General features: G+C 36.4%; 1 pseudogene; it reads left to right on the forward strand.

The window, feature by feature from the left end:
* The first annotated feature begins 524 nt into the window (after nucleotides 1-524).
* On the forward strand, nucleotides 525-1458 carry LOC149278015 (olfactory receptor 6A2-like; annotated as a pseudogene).
* The last annotated feature ends 1910 nt before the right edge of the window (nucleotides 1459-3368 follow it).

Below are 3368 nucleotides of genomic sequence, written 5' to 3' on the forward strand. Positions count from 1 at the left end.
AGCTCTTTTTGGTAAGAGTGGAAGATCTTTTTTTACAATCGCCTGTATGTCTAAAAAGGGGACATTTTCCAGCATATGTGAGTGTCTGGAATGTCAAATAGAGGATTCTATTGTAATGCTTATTAGTCAGTTTTTATACAATTTTTTGTGCTGCTGTATATATAAGCTACAATTTAAGATACGTGTATATGCTATTATGTTTTTTTATATATATAATGATGTCTAACTGGAGGATAATTCTGAATGAAGCACCAATAAAGTTATCATTAGATCATGACAAATATATTATGGTACATAGATGTGAAATCCATAGTCACATTATAGTGTCCTCATTTAGAGAGTACTTTACTTGATGTACTCTCTAGAAATGAAAATACATCTATGCTTAATTTGTTCTCTCTTATGCCTCATTTCCACACATAGGGTATTTTTAGATAATTTAGTAGTCTTATAATTCACTTTATCCTTTTGGTTATTTTAAAGCATGTTTTCTCATTTCTCCTCAGGTTAAATATCTCTTTAAGATGAAAGCATGGGGAAGTTCGAATGAAAGTGCTGTAACTGAGTTTATACTTCTGGGTTTTCCAGAAACGCATAATTTTCAGAAATTACTCTTTGTATTTTTTTCCTTTGCTTATGTACTTACAGTGGCAGGGAACTTACTTATCATCATCATTATTAAGACTGACTCTCACCTCCACCGCCCTATGTATTTATTTTTAAGTAATTTTGCATTCATACAGATTTGGTACACGACAGTAACTGTCCCAAAACTGCTTTCTGGCTTTCTTGTCAAAACAAACAAAATTTCAATTGATGCGTGTTTTGCTCAGTGTTATTTTTTCTTCTTTCTTGCAGGCATAGAGAATTTTTTATTGGCCATCATGGCATATGATCGATATCTTGCCATCTGTCATCCTTTACATTACACTAAAATTATGACCACCACACTGTGTTGGAGTTTACTTTCAGGCTGTTGGCTGGGGATATTCCTTGGTTCCTATTATATACTTGACAAAGCTTAATTTTTGTGGGGCAAACACCATTAACCATTTTTTCTGTGATGTGTCTCCTCTCCTTAAACTATCGTGCTCAGACACATCTTTTCTTAAAACAAACTTTTTTAGTCTTATGTGGGTGATTATATTTAGTTGTCTTTCCTTAACCATGCTTTCATATATTAACATTATTTTTGTGATCATGAAAATCCCATGAAAAGTTAGTCGCTTAAAGGTTTTTTCAACTTGTGGGTCCCACTTGGCAGTGGTGATAATATATTACAGTGCTGTTATATTTTCTTATGTTAGGCCCAAAGAACGTTACTCTTTTCAGGAAGATAAGCTGATCTCTATTTTTTATTCCATTCTAACCCCGCTTCTAAATCCTTTTATCTATTGTTTGAGAAACAAGGAAGTAAAGCAGGCTTTATTGAAAATAACAAAACGTAAATTTGTATAAATTACATTAAGGAATAAAATAAACTTTTTGTGTGAAGGATTTTGAAATACACAATGCTTCTTGATTCAAAATTAATCATTCTACCAACAATGATGTATGTAAAGTAGGAAAGTATGTGCAAGGAAATATATGGTTTAGCAGTAGTCATGACTCTTGTCACAGAGGGAAGAAAGCACAAATCACATTGTAAAGAATAGTGATAAACATATGAATTCCTTAAAATGTGGCCCTATCCTTTTCTTGTTGTCAGCAAAAGACAATTTATTATATAGCACAAAACAAAAGTACTTGCTATTCCTTAGGCTATGTTAATTTTACCATTTGATCCAAGATTAGCTTGGGGAGGGTTCATAATGCACAATGCACCATCACTACTACGAAATCAATTGACAGTTGACTGTTAATGATACAGTCAACTCATTATACTTATTCAGAAGAATTTGTGCACTTTACTAGTCAGTTGCTTGCATGAATGGTTTATTCTGTATGATTTATGACTTTGACAATATTATTTTCCATTGTTCTTAGGAAACAGCTTTACTGAATGTTTCATTTCCTTTGAATTTATATTTTATATCATAGGATAGTTTTAGTATGCGCTCAAACATATTGAAAAACCTATATCAGACATATATTATTAATAATTATAAACAGTATTTCTTAAAATTAGGTTAGTAATTTATTACAAAGTTGTTCTAGAAAATTATTTTGTTTACTAAACTGTTTTTAAAATCTATATTTTATTATATCAAATATATAATTATGTATGTAAATATAAAATGTTCATGTATTTATTTAAAAAATAACACTACTACTACTATGTCTGCAAAATATTTATTGCTAAAAAAAAACAAAACAAGACTATATATATTACAATTAAAGGAACACAGGTACCTAGCCCATGGTGCGTATCTTGGATGCCACCCTAGACCCAACCCAGGGCAGTGCCTACAGCCACCCCTATACAGTCAGTATCCTGTATGGATTAAAAGGCGGAGGGTGCCTTTAAGACATGCCATACTTTTGATATGACTTACGTCACTGAACCCACTAAGGATATGTTTTCCAGCGTGGCATGTCTTATAGGCATGGCAGCCTCTATAGTACATGTAGGACTCTCATCCTACCCCTCCTGTCCCTACCTCTGTCCCGCTTTGCCAGGGCCGTAGGAAGGGTGAGGAGAGAGAGGCAATCACCTCGGGCGCAGCTGCCTGATCAGCAATCTCAAGGGTTGGTTGGGAGGATCGCAACCAGCCCTCTAACTGGCCCAACATTAAGGAGCGCAAGGTCTGTCACTTGAGACCTCGGCTTCTGTGCTCCCTGTCACTGTGCACCAGCAATTGATGCCGAGCGCCGGGATATGAGTTCATCCCCACACTCAATTTAATTTAAAAAAATCTCTGCTGCTGTGGACTACTCTTACAATGATGCTCAGCCAGCATCATGGTGGACACCTGGCTGAGAATCATCTAGTTCACAGCTAACATCTGCAGCTTTACTGTTGACTGCACTTCCCGTCGTGGAAGCAGTATGTCTGGCTGAGCCTCAAGGCAACTGTAGCTAACAGCAGATGATGTGACAGGCATTAGTTGTGGATTACAACTCGCATGATGCCTAGTCATGGACAACTGGCTGGCTGAACAGCATGGGAATTGTAGTTCACAGCTAACATCTGCAGCTTTATCTACTGTAAACTGCACTTCCCATGATGCTCAGCCAGCATCATGGAAGCAGTATGTCTGGCTGAGCCTCAATGTTGGGAGGTATGCATGATGTTGAGGGGTTGGTAGCCCTTGAGGGGGGGGGGGACTGCTGCCCCGCCTATACCTAATCAACCTAGTCCTGGATACATCAATGTACTTTTTTCTTTTTACAGATTAATGCGGTAAAATGTGCTTAGGAAATCATAC

Source organism: Sceloporus occidentalis, unplaced genomic scaffold (genome assembly GCF_023333645.1).
Source record: "Sceloporus occidentalis isolate IW3139 unplaced genomic scaffold, rSceOcc1.0.p SCAF_204, whole genome shotgun sequence".
In the NCBI taxonomy this organism is placed as follows: domain Eukaryota; kingdom Metazoa; phylum Chordata; class Lepidosauria; order Squamata; family Phrynosomatidae; genus Sceloporus; species Sceloporus occidentalis.